The 18,006-nt window shown below is 45.4% G+C and overlaps 1 pseudogene; it reads right to left on the bottom strand.

The window, feature by feature from the left end:
* Nucleotides 1–882: 882 nt before the first annotated feature.
* Nucleotides 883–5,267, bottom strand: LOC114802866 (solute carrier family 35 member F6-like; annotated as a pseudogene).
* Nucleotides 5,268–18,006: the final 12,739 nt, after the last annotated feature.

The following is an 18,006-nucleotide window of genomic DNA, read 5'->3' as shown; positions in this document are numbered from 1 at the left end:
ACTCTGTAGTCGGCTCATCGTCAGGTTTCATCATGTGACGTTTTTTTGCTTGTATTCAACTAATAGAGACCGGTTGCCATGGCAGTTAAAAAGACTCCAGAACAGTCCGTTCCCTCTGTCCTTCAAGGGGGTGAGCTTTTTAGTTGGTCCTGCAACACTTTCACGTGGAAAGACTGGATGATTTGGTTATTGGATTATATGAGATTAAAAAAACATTTTTGCATTTTGCTCTTTTGGTCATTTTGTCTGATGAAATGTAAAACGTTTATGGTTTTATACACTACTGATCAAGTGTATAATCATGTTCTGGTCAATACACCAGACTCAGAAAATTAGACGTGAAAACATGTATCTGAAGGATGTTCAAATTTTTTACACATTTTATATATTTTAATTATAAAGAAAGCTTTTTCAAACAATGATGTATTGATATATCACCCATTCAAAAACTCCTGGAGCGTTACAGAAGACACGTTTCTATCCTGTGTCGATATTTCAGAATTAAAAACGTCTTTTACTGCCGTGGATGTGGGTCATCAGAGGAGTAACTACAGCAGATGACCCTGGAACCAACCACGAGTTAAGGCCACTCTGCAATTTTATTGAAGATGTAAACCATGTATCTTCAGCGAACAGTAAAATGAGATTTCGTTATGTAGGTGGTTTTCACGACCAGAAATGAAAGCAGATGCTGTAGAGACTTACAGTAAACAGGATTTATTCATCTATCATCACCAAAACATTAAAATCTCTCTTAAAAACCATAATAATCATCATTAATAGTGGGAAACCAAAAGCTAAAACCACAAGTCAACTGGTGGCATTTCATTCAGAATCCGGTGCAAATAAACGTAAAAAAAAGTCCATTCTGTGTGCTGCTGTCCCAGTGAATGAGGTTCCTTCTTCCCTTTGCATGATCTGATGAAGTCTGTTGTGTGTTGTGTGTGTGTGTGTTAACCCTGCCCTCCAATCAGCCTCTCCCTTTCCTCCGCCCCGCCCCCTTCCTCTGGAGCTCTGCTTCGGAACCACGGCAGCTTGTCCATCAGCGGCTGGTGGGAGCCCGTTGTAGAGCGCAGCGCCCAGCAGAAGGATGAGGAAGCCCAGGATCTGGAGGCCGTGGAAGACCTCCCAGCCCAGGGCAAGGCTGACTGCCCAGATGACCACGGTCCGCAGGCTGTCCAGCACCATGCGCGTGGTGGCGCTGATCTCCTTGGTGACGCTCATGCCAGCAAAGTTGAAAAAGGCGATGCTGACCGTGTTGCCCAGCAGGGCCACCATGATGACCGGCTGCCAGCCGATCTGGCAAAGGCATCCAGAGCGTCTTCAAAGCACCTGCCGCGGGTTCTGGCCAAAACTGCCACCGGGATGAAGTACATGGGAATCAGGAGCAATGACAGGATGACAAAGCCAAAAGAAACCTGGGGAATAGGTCACAATAAGCAGCTGGACATATGCTGAAAGGTTCATCTTATGTTGAAAAAATTGTTCAGGTTCCTAAAAAGGCCACGCCCACACAGACGTACAATGTACAATGGCCAGCAGCTTTGCAGAGCTCAGCCTGCTTCCAGTATTACCGTTCTTACCTTCATCGCATTCAGGCAGCTCCACCTAGTGGTGGAGATGCATTCATAACATTTATCAATAATTCATCCATGTCTGATGATTGATGAACTGCTGAAGAGTACCTTCAGTTCCCACTGCCCGCAGGGGATGAACATCATGTTTGTACACAAACTTCTCCTCCAGAACCATCTGTACCGCCACAATGATTTGGGCCATGATTATTAACAGGTCACCTACAAGGGGTCAAAGTTCAAAATTTAGAGACATCAAAACAATTCATTTACATTTCCAGCATTTACCAGATGCCCTTATCCAGAGCGACTTACAATCAGTAGTTACAGGACAGTCCCCCCCTGGAGACACTCAGGGTTAAGTGTCTTGCTCAGGGACACAATGGTAGTAAGTGGGGTTTGAACCTGGGTCTTCTGGTTCATAGGCGAGTGTGTTACCCACAAGGCTACCACCACCTCACACTTCTTCCCCTCTGTGAGCAGGACCCCAGGTGGAACCTGGTAGTGGCCTAGTGGGTAAACACACTCGCCTATGAACCAGAAGACCCGGGTTCAAAACCCCACTTACTATTATTGTGTCCCTGAAGCAAGACACTAACCCTAAGTTGCTCCAGGGGGGGGACTGTCCTGTAACTACTGATTGTAAGTCGCTCTGGATAAGGGCGTCTGATAAATGCTGTAAATGCGGTAAAAACGTGTTATTGGCCTAGTTGGCTTGCCGTAGTGGAAATGGTGGCCTCATAGGAAAGTTATGTATTGTTACTACTAAATAAGTCCCACACACCTTGATGGACCTCGCTGAGCTTGTGAGAGTCATCGTGGTGGCCACTAACGAAATCAGCCAGGCCCACCACCACCAGACCCAGGATGGTGACGAAGATTGCCCAGCACTGGCTGGGGCAACCAGTCGGCGGCCCCCCCCAGGAAAAGCCACGGAGAGGAGGCCAGTGAAGATGATCACAGCCCCACGCAACATCTGGACAAAGGGACGCGCTGTCATGTTGAGCGCTGAGGGAGCATAAAGACATCCAACACACTCCCTTTATAATGCTAAACTACGAGGAAAACAAGTGGTATTAGTTTTAAAAATGATTTTTTTTCCTCCCAAGTTCCTATACATTAATACTTATGGAAGTATGTAAATAACAATGACCTACATCGTGATAAATGTATCATGCTCTGCTGTTCATTTTCATCAAGTTTTCAAAGTGATCCTGCAACGCCGGGGCGGACACGTACCCACATACATGATGGACGTCCCCGTCATGTCACACAGGGCGGGAGGGAGGAAGAGGAGTGGGTTGAAACTCGGACCCGGATTCATCTGGGGCTCGGGGGAACGCCGGTCACGACAGAGCAGAGTGTAGAAGACAAAAAGGCAGGCAAACTCTCCCAGGAACATTCCCACAGCCTACAGAGAAACACCCGCGGTAACCATGGCAACCAGGGACAGCCACACACTGTTTTCACCCGTTTACCGTGCATCTGAGGCAGTGGTTTTACTACAATGTCTTTCAGGGACCACGGGGGAATATTTCAACAAAGTACCTGTACAAACGGGTGGGAGAAGGAGTGCTTCGGGACATCACTGCATCCAGGCGCTGAGAACATATCAGCCCATCTACAGAGTCACAATTCAGAAATAAAATCACTACATATCATCATGTAGACCAGAGATGCCTTTTCAGGTGAGAAACGACATCATCTTCCACATTATGAGGCAAGTCACCCATTTCACGCAGTATTGGTGCAGATGAAGTTTCATTTCACGAAAACGTGAAAAAAAAATTTAGTTGAGATAAAGGCGGTTAAAAAGCCGCTGGTGAGCAGTAAACGGAGATTTGAAGCTGCTGGTGTCTCTGGCAAGGTGTAGATCATGAAAATGGTCCACTAATAACCAATCCTCACACTACATGAAGACTCGTATCAATACCAGACGGACAGCTGGGACGGGGCAGAGTCGCTCTTGGCTGGAATCTTGGGGAGAAGCCGGTCTGAGTGAAAATGACCTCCGGAAGATCTGTGGAGCTTCTGACTGACCATGTCCTGCCACACCTTCCACAGTGAGATGATTTTCATGCAAGACAACGCACCATCACGTTCTGCTAGACTGCTACAAACTTCACCTCAAGCCAGTGGAGAAGCTGTGGTGGCTGGAGACCATCCCCAAATGACATCCAGCTTCAACGGATGAGAGTTGTTAAGGTTCTTATCATAAAATCAAACTTGAAATATTATTATAACCTATGGCACTAAGTCAACTGGTGGCATTTCATTCAGAATCCGGTGTTTTAAAACGAATATGCATAATAATATAGAACCCTTAAACACTGTTGGCAGTTCTGTTCAATAATACCCAGATAATTATATAACCTAATATAATTGTTCATTATTAAAAATATATTGTATCAAGGACATTTACTATTTCAACAAATGAATAGAAGCACCATATATACAGTCATTTTGAATATTTTCTTGCTCAGGGACAAGAGATTTGAACCTGGAACCAGCCTGACTGTACACAGTACATCTAGTTTCAAATGCTCACTATTCTAATAAAGCTACGATTTAAATAATAAACTGAACATTTCTTACAAAATCAGCAGGGGAAACGAGGACAGTAGACTGAGGAAGGAGGTGTGGAAATGAAATCTAAAGAACAGAAGCAGCCCTGTAAACCCAATCAGGGTTTTATCAGGGTTCATCTGTGCTGACTGGTCCCAAAAGTATGTTCTGTAATCATTGATCTTCTTGTGCCCTAACACCGTCTCACAGGCACTTTGATCCAGACCCACAACCAGAGTTCTGTAGCTTTATATGCTAATGAGGAGGACCGCGGGCATTCGCGGAAATCACCATTCATCAGCCACAATGTTTAGTGGACAGGAAGTAGAGTCACGATTTTTCAGAAAAATCTCATGACAAAAAAAAAAAATGTAAAATAATACATTTTTACATCAGTCACTGAGCAACTGCAACGCTTGGCTCGTTTGGTGGCGATAATGTTAAAGGGAGGGATGGGAAATTCTCTGGGTGGAAAAAGCATGAGAAACAGGAGGTGACCTTTCCCCGTATGACGACATAAGGGGACAAATTCCAGCTCCAGCTCTCTGGTTGGAGAAGAAGAATGACCACAGCACTCTTCACAACTATCTCCATTTCTAGCCACTGCAGGACCATAGACAGGCTGGGGAACTCGTAGCAACGTTCAATCATCTCACAATGTCAGATTTTCATGATAGGGGATCCATACGAGGATGGCTGCAGGCTTTCTGTTGATATGCAAGTGATCTGTGCATGTAGCCATGAGAGAAGAACTGCGTGGTGTCAGATAACGACAACACACACACGCTGGACATGATCAGACTTGAAGAAACCAGGACCAGGGCCCAGCACCACTTTCACTTCTGTCTGAGGACCGGCTCCGGATGGCGAGTGACAGGAACTGTCACAGGACCTCCACGTGACCTGCTGATAAGCTTCTCCAGAGCTTCTCATGCAACAATATTTCCTCCTAAAGCCTGGATGAAGAAGGTCTCTAAACACCACTTACTTGGCAGACAGCGTGTTGATGGACCCTGTGGTGAGCATCAAGCCCGCCAGGAACAGCTGGTACTTCGTCCAGGCCATGGTGGAGCAGCGAGGAGAAGCAGAAGCGCGCAGCTGGAGCCGCGTTTATAGTCTTTACGTCACTTCCGGTTACAGTCACATGACCACAGCAGTCAGCTGACTGGGCAGCGGTGACGACGCACGTGACCGTGTTTTTCCTTCTTTACCTGCACATTCGTCAAATTGTTCATTATTATTGTCCATGGTTTGCTGAATATATTAATTTAACGAAGTTCCTGACACGGCGGATGTGATTTCCGCTACATGAAAAATGTTGGCTGCATGTTTTCTACATTATTCCCACTTCCAGCAGGCTCCTGGATATGAGTTTTTGGAGAATTTGTTCCAAGTTGTCCAGCTGGCTGTTCTGCAGTTGAAGTGGTATAAGATGTCCAGTAGATCTTCCTGGTCTGTTCAGGATTCCAAGACAGTGCGATCTGATTCTGATCAGATGACTTTTCACGTATCCCAGTGCTGGTTCTTTTTCCCTCCAAAATGAATACGCTCTCCCATGCTTGCTTTCCATAATCATGCCGGAGAAATGGTACCTGAAGGTGTTACCCATGATGCACTGCAGCCCCATCCCATATGGACCATTTGTTAGAAGGAGCTTTATTTCTGTTCAAGGGCCAGATAAGATCAGAGTACATGGCCATGATGGATGACAGTTTTTTGGTGTCTTCCAGGCTTTGCTGATCAATCGTCCCCCGTGTATACTGGGAATATGTCCTCAATGAGGACCGGAGAAATATTCTGCCCTAAACTGGGACCAGATGTGACATCCGTAGGACAAAAGATCCCACTGCGTTTTTGGGTCCTTGGTGGGACCTTTGATGTGCTTTTAAATGTAATAAACAAGTGGACTAGTTTTTATCAGTTAAGGACAATATTCAAGGTCAGAGGTTATTAGCACCTGGAGGCGGGTCTGGGGCGGGGAATCCATGCATTTATTGGCCAGTCCTTCACCATCGACTGGCATTTCCCCGATTCCGGCCTCACACTTCATTGGTTACCAGTGAAGTTAGGATTGAGTCTTAACGGGTCAGCACCTCTGACCTTCTCCACATCTACAGTCCAGCAAGACAAGTTGGGTCATCTGATCTGCTTCTGACCATCCCTCGGACTAGAGTAAAGACTCGTGGAGATAGGGCCTTCAGGGTCGCAGCTGTGGAACAACCTTCCCTGGCACGTTCATCTGTTTTTAAAGCAGCGGTGTTTACTGGTAGTTTTGGTACTTTTATTGCTTATGTCCAGGGGCTTTATTGCTTAATTTTTCCATTCTAAATGTTTTATGATGACTTGTATTCATTCTTAGCGGTCAATTTTACTAGTTGTTTAAAGGTGTATAAAAACCTGAACTTGATCTTCCACCTCAGATGCAGCACGCAGAGCATCTCTACAAGCAGGAATGTGAAGATGTGGATCCATGTCCCCCGTCTTCTGACGTTCTTCCTGCTGTGCAAACGCAGAGCATCTCTACAAGCAGGAATATGAGATGTGGATCCATGTCCCCCGTCTTCTGACGTTCTTCCTGCTGTGTAGCACGCAGAGCATCTCTACAAGCAGGAATATGAAGATGTGGATCCATGTCCCCGTCTTCTAACGTTCTTCCTGCTGTGCAACATGCAGAGCATCTCTACAAGCAGGAATATGAAGATGTGGATCCATGTCCCCTCTTCTGACGTTCTTCCTGCTGTGCAACATGCAGAGCATCTCTACAAGCAGGAATATGAAGATGTGGATCCATGTCCCCGTCTTCTGACGTTCTTCCTGCTGTGCAACATGCAGAGCATCTCTACAAGCAGGAATATGAAGATGTGGCTCCACGTCCCCCCGTCTTCTGACGTTCTTCCTGCTTTGCAACATGCAGAGCATCTCTACAAGCAGGAATATGAAGATGTGGCTCCACGTCCCCCCGTCTTCTGACGTTCTTCCTGCTTGCAACATGCAGAGCATCTCTACAAGCAGGAATATGAAGATGTGGATCCATGTCCCCGTCTTCTGACGTTCTTCCTGCTGTGTAGCAAGCAGAGCATCTCTACAAGCAGGGATATGAAGATGTGGATCCATGTCCCCGTCTTCTGACGTTCTTCCTGCTGTGCAACATGCAGAGCATCTCTACAAGCAGGGATGTGAAGATGTGGATCCATGTCCCCGTCTTCTGACGTTCCCTGCTGTGCAACATGCAGAGCATCTCTACAGCAGGGAATATGAAGATGTGGATCCATGTCCCCGTCTTCTGACATTCTTCTCTGCTGTGCAACATGCAGAGCATCTCTACAAGCAGGAATATGAAGATGTGGCTCCATGTCCCCCGTCTTCTGACGTTCTTCCTGCTGTGCAACATGCAGAGCATCTCTACAAGCAGGAATATGAAGATGTGGCTCCATGTCCCCCGTCTTCTGACGTTCTTCCTGCTTTGTACAAGCAGAGCATCTCTACAAGCAGGAATATGAGATGTGGATCCATGTCCCCCGTCTTCTGACGTTCTTCCTGCTGTGCAAGCAGAGCATCTCTACAAGCAGGAATGTGAAGATGTGGATCCATGTCCCCGTCTTCTGACGTTCTTCCTGCTGTGCAACATGCAGAGCATCTCTACAAGCAGGGATGTGAAGATGTGGATCCATGTCCCCGTCTTCTGACATTCTCCTGCTGTGCAACATGCAGAGCATCTCTACAAGCAGGATTGAAGATGTGGATCCATGTCCCCTGTCTTCTGACGTTCTTCCTGCTGTGCAACATGCAGAGCATCTCTACAAGCAGGAATATGAAGATGTGGATCCATGTCCCCGTCTTCTGACGTTCTTCCTGCTGTGCAACATGCAGAGCATCTCTACAAGGCATGTGCATGTCCCCGAAATGCAACATGCAGATCGTGGATCCATCCATGTCCCCGTCTTCTGACGTTCTTCCTGCTGTGCAACATGCAGAGCATCTCTACAAGCAGGGATGTGAAGATGTGGATCCATGTCCCCTGTCTTCTGACATTCCTCCTGCTGTGCAACATGCAGAGCATCTCTACAAGCAGGAATATGAAGATGTGGATCCATGTCCCCGTCTTCTGACGTTCTTCCTGCTGTGCAACATGCAGAGCATCTCTACAAGCAGGAATATGAAGATGTGGATCCATGTCCCCGTCTTCTGACGTTCTTCCTGCTGTGCAACATGCAGAGCATCTCTACAAGCAGGGATGTGAAGATGTGGATCCATGTCCCCTGTCTTCTGACATTCCTCCTGCTGTGCAACATGCAGAGCATCTCTACAAGCAGGAATATGAAGATGTGGATCCATGTCCCCGTCTTCTGACGTTCTTCCTGCTGTGCAACATGCAGAGCATCTCTACAAGCAGGAATATGAAGATGTGGCTCCATGTCCCCGTCTTCTGACGTTCTTCCTGCTGTGCAACATGCAGAGCATCTCTACAAGCAGGAATGTGAAGATGTGGATCCATGTCCCCGTCTTCTGACGTTCTTCCTGCTGTGCAACATGCAGAGCATCTCTACAAGCAGGGATGTGAAGATGTGGATCCATGTCCCCTGTCTTCTGACATTCCTCCTGCTGTGCAACATGCAGAGCATCTCTACAAGCAGGAATATGAAGATGTGGATCCATGTCCCCGTCTTCTGACGTTCTTCCTGCTGTGCAACATGCAGAGCATCTCTACAAGCAGGAATATGAAGATGTGGCTCCATGTCCCCCCGTCTTCTGACGTTCTTCTGCTGTGCAACATGCAGAGCATCTCTACAAGCAGGAATGTGAAGATGTGGATCCATGTCCCCCGTCTTCTAACGTTCTTCCTGCTGTGCAACTGCAGAGCATCTCTACAAGCAGGGATGTGAAGATGTGGATCCATGTCCCCCGTCTTCTGACGTTCTTCCTGCTGTGCAACATGCGGATCCATGTCCCCCGTCTTCTGACGTTCTTCCTGCTGTGCAACATGCAGAGCATCTCTACAAGCATTTTGGGGTGAGGAGTTGCTTGAAGCTTTGTGTGACAGTGCCACATGCGCCTGCGTTCCAGAACGCGGGGAATCGTGGGTGTGACCCCATGTTGTCAAACCAACCAATAGAAACTCTTCTCTTCTAGTTCAAGGTGAACTCGAAAGCAAAACTTTTTTTTTTCTGACACAAAAGAGAATCTGATTCAAGAGGAAAACTACCAGGTCCATAAATAAACCCGATGAAATGAATTGTAAAGGGCCCTGGTCATGTCGTTATTTTGATGTGAATTTTAACCACAAGGGGTCAGTGTGGCGACACAAATACCTGCAATTTCTCACTGTCCATTAGTCCTTTAGAATGAATTTAATAGGTCGCCAATAACGGATCTCGAACCCTTTTTAACAGTGTTACACACTACCTCGCGTCCCCTGAGGGTCTTTAGGGGGACTGTCCCCATCACTGCTGATTGTAAGGCGCTTTGGATAAGGGCGTCTGGTAAATGCTGTAAATGTGAATATAAAGAACTTTACCATAGTGAAGAGAAACCTGTGTTAACTTCACATTCCAAATGCTCCACATCTCAGCACCATCAAGCATATGTGGTACATGCTGAGAACAAGTCAGTGTGTGTCCCGTGAGTTTATAGGACAGATACAAATGGGTAAAATATTGCACTCTGTACTTTATCCCTACTGCTTTCTTACAGCTCACCCAGTGATCATCTCGAGGTCTCAGGAGGGTTCTGTAGCTCATCATAGTGAAAGATGGGCCTTCTTCTCAGCATCACCATTTAACCGAGAGAAGCAGGATCAGCTTAAATTACCCAGAGATGGTAGAAAATCTTTAAGCTGCATATGTCTTTCAGTAGCTCACGGTCGCTGTCATGTCAGGATGAGGCTGTGGAAGTTCACAGATGAAACGTGCAGCTGCAATCATTCATGGTGCATTCAGTGGTTACTACCATTGTGTCCCTGAGCAGGACACTTCACCCTGAGTGTCTCCAGGGGGGGACTGTCCCTGTAACTACTGACTGTAAGTCGCTTTGGATAAGGACGTCTGGTAAATGCGGTAAATTTAATTCAGTGCTGAAACGTATGTGACGATGTTACAGGTTATTGATCTTTTTTTTTTTTGTTAGTTCATTTAAAGATTATTTAGTGTAAAACACACTTCATGAACTTTAAAGTCATACTTACTGAGGTCATCTTAAGTAAACAAGGTCATGGTGGCCTTGCAGACACTTGAGTAAAAGTATGGAATGTTCTGGAAATGTGCAACATCTGTGCTGGCACTGAAAAAAACATGAATGGCTAGAAGCGTGCTGAGTTTACATCGGATTGACATCTTGTCTGATTCTCCTCTTTTTTCAGGTAGAACCTGGGACATTCTGCAGGCCGTGGAAGGTCAGAGACGGAACACATCTGGAGGAAGTCGAGATGGGGTGCTCTGACCGCGAAGGCTTGTAATGCCACCTTCATACACGAAACATGACAGCAGGTTACTGGAAGTTTCGTTCTGTGTGCAGCTAGAAAAAGGGAACAAATGCAGGATGCAGTTAATGGTCAGAGTGGAAGCCCCAGATCATACGCTGCTGCTCTGGTCTGTAGCCTTCATAGTCTACAAGGTCTTGGAGATGACATTGACCGGGGCAGCGGACCATCAAGGTCCAGTAGCAGAGCAGGTGCCTCCACCCGAAGGCACAGAACCACCAAGCAGAGTTAGAAAAGTGTTCCACCATGACAAGGACAACCATGTTGTTGGTTATGAAGTTAATGTCTTGGACAGGAAGTGGATGTAGTTTATCCATAGGTGCTTCCTGAGGTTGCTGGACCTCTTTGGCCGGAATGTGCCACCTGCAGGATTGTGACAAGGTGAAGAAGGACTCTGTAGTTTGTAGATGGTGGTGACAGGCTCAGGCTGATGTTCTTCATGGGTAGGTCCAACCCAGGATGTAAGCTGGCCAGGGGTTGAGGTTTGTGAAGACATTGGATCAGAGGAAGGGGAGGGCATTAGACCCCCTGTAGTCCACCACCCTTTCATTCAGTCTGGCTGAGGGTGGAGGCTCTGAACACCAGATGAAGCCCTGCTGTAGTCCTGTGCCAGTGTATCTCAGTGGGGTTTGGTGAAGTGAATGGTATACGAGTCGACAGCGAGGGTCCCAGGAGGAAATGGAGTGTATGGGGTGTGTTTCTTTAATCAGGGCAGAACTTGGTGAGAGATGTTGTCTGACTGCCCCTTCCCGACGGGATGGCTTTTGAGGGTCTGCTCTGGAATCGGATGTGACATTTTAGCATGGGGACTCTGGACTTTTTGAGTTAGGTCTTCAGACAGGAAGTTAAATATACAGTTGTGTTGCCAGAAATAATCCCCACATGGAATGTGGGAGATCATGGGGCATCATCACTGTGGGGCACATTAGAGGTGCAGCATTGTAAAGGTAACTAGTTAAAATGTGGATGGTGTGGCTTGTTCGTTTGTGAGACTCACAAGCGAAAATGAAAAAGATGTAAGCAAAAGTCCAACCTCTTATTTTCGTTTGATATTAGTAAAGTACAGAAGCACAAATCTGCTGCCATATTTTCTGCCCTTTGTGGTGTCACACAGTAGGAGACCTTAATGCTTGAATTTGAGAACGTCATGTGACCATGTCAAAAATTCTGGATGTGTGGTTGTAGTAGTCTAGCGGGTAACACACTTGAAGACCCAGGTTCAAACCCCACTTACTACCATCGTGTCCCTGAGCAGGACACTTCACCCTGAGTGTCTCCAGGGGGGGACTGTCCCTGTACTACTGATTGTAAGTCGCTCTGGATAAGGCCGTCTGGTAAATGCGGTAAATGTAAGACATTGTTTTGTGGGTTTGAGGAGCCTGATTGGGGACGTTTTCCCCTCTCCTTGCAAAGTCCACGTTGATTAAATTATGGAGAACTGACTTGAGACTTGGTTGAAATCCGTACCCGTGGTTGTGACAAGGAGGTGCGGAGCTGAAACGGACTCTAGCCTCTGCCGATAACATTTTGTTTGCACGCTGTGTGGGGTGCGGGGGAACTTAATAACCGTTTAAACGGCCCGTTCTTTACATGAAGCGAAAGAGCCGTGTACGTGCGCATATTTGAATATTGTGGCAGGCTTGTGCTGAACTGGGAATAAGAAACGCTTCAGGCGTCTTCTCCGTACACCGTCTCCTGCCTTCTGACTCTGTACGTCCTGGTTGGATCCCTGCTTATCTCTGCTTCTTATCTTGCTGATTCTAATACAGTCAGACCTGCGTATCTCATCCTGTCTCATCCTGTCTCATCCTGACTTTGTAACCTGTCCAGTCTGATCTTCTGTTTTTTATAATAAATCCGGTTTTCATAATTTCATAATTAGTCCGTAACAATGTATGTACATCAACAACAACAGCATTTATTTCATAATCACATACAGTATGTCTCAATGGGCCATGATACACAGTATAAAGTTAAACACAAAAACCTCTTGCCTTTGGTTCCTTGAACATAACGGTACAGCAACGTAAAATGAAAGGAGACACAGTGAGATGTGGGAATGTTCTCTTGTGAATGCTGGGGCTGGCAAGAACTCACAAGATACATATTCATACATAAGGAGCAGTTCATGTATTGCCATGACTGGAGTTGTATTATATGAAATAATTGGATGTTAAATGATATGAGAAAGCAGGAGCATGGAATTGAATGGGAAGGATGGAAGAACCCCTGGGGTTGGTCATCCAGCTCCACACCAACACTGTCATAACACCTCAGGCCTGTTTTTAACCAACAGTTCCAATTAGATAAGCCTGTTTTTTTTTTTGTAATGTGTTGCTGATGAGGTTCTGGCATTTTTATAATTTAAGAAATGACACCTCATATGAAAAGGGATTAAAATAACTGCTCAAAGCCAAACTGAATGACTGTACTGACTAATAAACCTGAATGCTGCATTAACAGCACTGCAGAGTACAATAACATCACCATTACAGAAAATACCACAAAAGATGGATGAATCTAACGTCAACAGAGACGACGAAGTGCAAACTTCAGGGACATTAATGGTGTTTTATTAGCAGTGAAAGAACACAGGCTTAATTCACATTTCAACCACACAATACTTAATAAATGCCAGATGTTCGCTTTTTAAGTGTGTGATATGTACTATGATTTGTGGTAATGGGCCTCGCCTTATTCACGCATCATTCATTTAAAAAATAGAGTAATAATATTTTGTTGTGAGCAATCATATGCAAATATGATCAAACTTATTTCATATTAGAAACCTTCTGTGCCTTATTTAATCACCCAACTGTGCAGGACATCAGTTGAACATCAGAAAGCAATGTGACTGTCTGTTACCCAACCACACGAGTCCTTATGTAAGTCCGGAGGAGTGGCGTGTGCAACAGGAGTCGCCTCACGCTGGGGACAGGGACGAGTGCACTTGTCCCCTCAAGAAACAAGGAAATAAATAAATATGGAGCAATAAGAGCTTTCTGTGCATCAAGCTCCTTCTTGTGCTGTCATGTTTCATTTCAATGCATCACATTTCTTCAGATTGAAAAAAACAGACAGTTGTGAATATTATTTAATATAAAGCACACACATCCACTGAAGACAAAACTATTACGTTTCCATTATTTGCACAAGTTGGCCAGTTGTGCTAAACGTAAATAAATCCAAAATCCAAAATACTTTATATTCTGAAAACATTAAAATGTTCAAACCGATGGACTTTATTGTTTTTTGCAAATCTTCATTCGTTTCTAAGAAGCTGGGACAGGGGCAAGAAAAGACTGGGAAAGCTGAGGAATATAGATGAATTTCATATATACCATAATCGATTCTTTCAGGATGATGATGATGATGAGGATTAATATAGAATAATTCTTGCTGTGTTCCTCAGCTGTGAGTTTGTGAGTTTGAAGTGGAGTATGTTACAAGGTAATCCTGGAGGACACCTAATCCTAAGTGACATTGGAACAGCGCAGCTGCTTTGATGGTAATGGGGACTGAAGTCAGTAACATTTCTGAGCAGTCAGCTATTCTCCACAGGATAAAAAACCTGGTTGCCATGGCATCAGAAAGTGAGTAGAACTCTTGAAATGTTCTTCCTCGGGACTCTTAGTTCATAGTAAAACTTCAAGAGGTGACTTTCAGATGCGCTGAATTGCTGCTGTCTGCTTTTAGTGCTTAAAGGAGCTGAGAGTCATATGCAAGTGGAATCTTTTCCTCGTCTAAATACCCCGATTCTAATCACAGGGGCTTGGGGTGGAAAAGGACCTCCGGTTTGCATGTGACAGATGCAGCCCTGAGCGTCCTCTGTCGCTTTCTAAATTAGGAACACTTTAGACACAGGATTTATTTGACGGTTTAAAACATGAACCCAGAGGCTTCAGTCGTAAAAACCGCATGAAGCTCATTGGGACAAACAGTAATCCAAACTTGTAAACTGCAGAATGGAAAATGAAACATGGATGCAGGGAACTGGATGACAATATTACAACGGAAAACAGAATCCAGGTTTACCACTGCATAATGTCCTCAGAACTGCTTTTGTATATTTTTGGACAAACATCTGGCCTATATGTAGCCAAATATGGCAGCGGCCGCTGCTGTGGTGCGATGCAGGAGCTGTAAATATGACTTACTGTCTAAAGCTCACATTCCAACAACTTTAGTGAGTTAAACACTGTACACTAGTATTACACTACTCACTGTAAACAGTCATTAATATCGCATTTCCAGTATATACTGGACTGTACAGGCCGCTTTATTATTAAAGCCTCTGTGTGGATGCATGGATTTAAACCACATCGTCATGGTCACACACTTTTGCATCCACCACGAACCGCTAAGCAGCTGTATGGCTATAAGAGAATAAGCAGGTAGAAAGCACATAGAACTTTGAACTCAACACAACTCGTCTGGACTCATGCTGGGATCTCTTTTTCTGATTTGTCTTCATTTGATGTCAGTAATTAAGGGACACGAGTGCCAGGGCTGGCGGAGCAGAGGACAGCTGAGAGACGTTCTCCATTTTCAGCCCTGCAGACACAATTAGATCAGGAGCTGCCAAGCTCAACATTAGTGCTCGTGTCTGATGAGAAGACCTCTTGTCATGGAGCCGCAGATCAAAAAGCAGGACACAACACACACATTACAAGCACTATGCCCTGATATGATTAGTCTGGTTATTAGTTCCCTGGTGTTCAACAAGTCCCTGCCAACACTGACAGGGACTCGAATCGTGACATGTGACATGTTGGATACGGCCTGTCTAACAAAAGCAATTTGCTTTTCACAATTCATTTAAGCATCTTTGGTCGGGGCCTTTCTGTCAGTCACTCAGGAAAACATATTAGGTGGGTTCAAGATGACACGCTCCTCACAGTCGGTGCATACGAAATGAGACAGTATATCGTTATGTAATGCAATAATCACGAACACACCCTGATTCCGGCACTGTGCACGTCTGTTTAAATGCTTATGCAACAACTGCAGCATTTTTATGAAATGGAAGTGCGGATGTAGTCTTCAGGGCAGTTTCTGACAGAGAACCGACCATCGCCTGTCTGACCACGCCCACCACCAAACTGAAGAGCCACAACATTAAAACCACTGGGCCGTCCTCACCTCAGCCCATACCCCACCGTCTCCTAACAATTTCCCTTCTTTTTCCGTTTACGAAATGACGATGCTTGGACCCTGAGTGCAGTAACAGATTGTCCCTACCGTACAATATTGAAGTGCATGCTGAGCCAGAGTGTGACTGTGAGCCGCCTGGGTACAGTTGAAAGAACTGCATTGTAAGTGGGTGATAGTTCATGTCTACGCCCACCTCCCTCTGTTTAATGAGGGTCGTGTCAATCTTGCAGTAAACTGCTTCTCTCGCTCCCACGTTTGAACCAATCAGCTTCCCGGTCCAAAATTCTTCATTGTCTTCAAAGAAGTGGCCTTTGTCTTTCAGATACATTTAGGTGGTTTCATTAACATACACGAAAGCCAGGGAGAAGGACAACTACCACCTTCAGGACTCCTGCTTCTCCGACCAGTCAGTCAGACTTGAGAAAGCCTTCTGGAATGGAAGGGCCAATGAGATAACAACCACCAATTTCTGCAAACTTGTTTTTTTGACCCACGTGTGCAAATGTGATGTCATTTCAAGCATAAGAGACTCATTGTAAATTATTTTATAAACTTATTAACCTTGGCAAATGACTAAATGTTGGCTTTGTTAAATCCATTGCTGTATGCCAAATTTAAGGAATTTATCATTTGCACAAGATTTGCATCAATCAACAAATGTAGTTTTTTCGAACTAGATTTGTTACAAATGTTACTTTTGGTTAATCCGTCACTATGTGGCAAAATTGAAAACGTGGGTTTTATTGTGCGGTTATCGCTGCTTGCGGTTATTTTGTTTATTTTTACATTTCTGGCCTTAGAACAAGTCATATGATATGATAGTGTTGATGATTATTGTCCTTCCTCGGCAGTACAGAAGTGTGAAGTTTGTATACAGAGGTGCACCCGGTCATGAATAGATTTGCTTATTTTAATATCTTTAAAGAAAGGTCTAGTAGGTGAACAGGCAAAATATCCTGTATAGAAAATGACCGTCAACTCCATAAGTTCCTGTATATAATGATAATTACAACATCACCCAGTAAACCAACATACTTTTACAGTTTGCACTATGCTACAATCTAAGCATATATGGATTCATTTTCAGTTTCCTGTGTTGATCTGTTTTAATTTTTTTAATTATCTGTCTTTCCTCTGCTGCTCCCCTTTGCCTCCCTCATTCTTGTCTGAGGATCCATGTGTCGCAACAAAACCTTTTAATCAACGCTGATTTCCCACAGGTAGCAGCCTTTTTACTGCGGCGAGGCTCCCAAATCACATGAAGGCTTCCTTATCATTTGAGCAAGTGTGGATGTCTCTCTCTCTCTCTCTCCCATCTCTCTCTCTCACTCTCTCCTCACTCTTTCTCTCCCTCTCTCGCTGTCTCTCTCTCTCTTGCTCTCTTTCTCCCTCTCTCTTTCTCTCTCGCTGTTCTCTCTCCCTCTCTCTCTCTTTTCTCTCCTCTCTCCTCTCCCTCTCTCTCGCTGCTCTCTCTCTCTCTTGCTCTCCCTCTCTTTCGCTGTCTCTCTCTCCCTCTCTCTCTCTCTCTTTCTCTCCCTCTCTCTCTCACTCTTTCTCTCCCTTTCTCTCGCTGTCTCTCTCTCTTGCTCTCCTCTCTTTCGCTGTCTCTCTCTCTCCTCTCTCTCTCTCACTCTTTCTCTCCCTCTCTCGCTGTCTCTCTTTCTTTGCTCTCTCTCTCCCTCTCTCTCGCTGTCTCTCTCTCCCCTCTTTCTTTCCCCTCTCTCGCTGTCTCTCTCCTCTTGCTCTCTCTCTCCCTCTCTCTTTCTCTCCCTCGTTGCAGGCAACAATGTAGGCCTGTACGTCCCTGGCCGGAGAGCAGAGGAATGTCCCCAGTGAAGGACAGCAGATCAGCAGGTTTCAGGGACGTACAGGCGTGAATAGAACCAGGACCGCGGCAGCTCCCACAATGCACGGAATGCTGGATCCGGGTGTTGAGGGACAGGTGTGGTGGTGAAGCAATGACACATGGACTGGAAGGCGTGGACAGCAGGAGTCCTGAGGAAGGGACGTGCTGTTGGTGAGAGCAGTGAGTGGTGCTGCAACCCAGGAAAGCGTTGCAGCTGTTTCAGCTTCAGCCACTGCTTCCAGCATCTTGGGCTCCGTGGCCACTTAATAAAATAAAAATCTGACCAAAACCCGCACCTTTGCTGCTTGGACCCCTAATATTATTATGATTAATAATAATAATAACAACAACAATAAGAAGAAGAAGAAACTGGACTCCACAAGTTTTCGTTG

This window comes from Denticeps clupeoides, chromosome 14 (assembly GCF_900700375.1).
Source record: "Denticeps clupeoides chromosome 14, fDenClu1.1, whole genome shotgun sequence".
NCBI classification, from domain to species: Eukaryota; Metazoa; Chordata; class Actinopteri; order Clupeiformes; family Denticipitidae; genus Denticeps; species Denticeps clupeoides.
The sequence above is the reverse complement of the archived record's forward strand: the minus strand, read 5'-3'. Positions and strand labels throughout refer to the sequence as shown.